The sequence below is a fragment of the Galeopterus variegatus genome, unplaced genomic scaffold (genome assembly GCF_000696425.1).
Source record: "Galeopterus variegatus unplaced genomic scaffold, G_variegatus-3.0.2 Scaffold2642, whole genome shotgun sequence".
In the NCBI taxonomy this organism is placed as follows: domain Eukaryota; kingdom Metazoa; phylum Chordata; class Mammalia; order Dermoptera; family Cynocephalidae; genus Galeopterus; species Galeopterus variegatus.
The window spans coordinates 122,728-123,686 of NW_007728753.1; positions in this window are offsets into that span (position 1 = coordinate 122,728).

A 959-nucleotide genomic window follows, 5' to 3' on the forward strand; every position below is an offset into this window, starting at 1 on the left:
GGCGACACCAAGCCAAGGGTTGTGATCCCCTTACCGGTCACGAAAAAGACAAAAAAAAAAAGAAATATATGAATAAGCTTACTCTCCTGAAGGATGGGAAGAGATATAATTGCAGTGCAAATTTTGAGAAGCATCATTTGAATGACTACAGCAAGCATAATGTAGTGTAAGAGTATCAGTGTTGGCCAGTATGTTACAGTAAATTGTGGGACTCATTGGTTACTTAGAATGCAACTCAGGTCAGGGCTGGCGTTTAATCACTCCAAAACCAAATGCTAACTTGGTTAGCTAAGAGAAATCATAACACCTGATAATACAGAAGTGCTCTAAAATTTCCTACGGTACATGCATTTAATTTTCTATAAGTTGTTGCTACTATTTTAATAAGGTTTTTTTCTTTTGTAATGAGTTTCAGTTATTAAATATTTCAGCTATAAAGTGCCATCCTACATACAGTGTCCCAGGGATGAGTTATTATTCTCCTGACAAAATATGTGTGATGACTGTGTTATTACTCAGAAGATAGATGCAATCAATTGGATGGACCTACATAGGCAGTTTAAATAAAAATGGGGAATGGATGTGAAGCATTTACATCGGTGAGATGCTCATGGATCCAGATGAAAGGGCATTATTTTCAGGTTGTCTTTTTTCCTTGGGCCCATACGGAGTTTTTGTACCTGGAACAGGCACCATTGTATGATGCAGAAGGGGTGAGAGGCATGGTTTACTTTTGAAAACACATAATCTCTCTTTTTTTCCCCCCAAATATGGAATTTAAATGAGTAAAGAAATATAAAAATAGATAGAACTGGGTATCAATTTAATCTCAAAATGTTAGAATTCAAGCAAATATTTTTAGCATTCACTTTCACCACATCAGACCCTTCAATATTCCCTGAGCCTATAATGCATTTTAAGTTGATAGGCCTTTACCTGTGCTGTTCCATTGTCTTGAA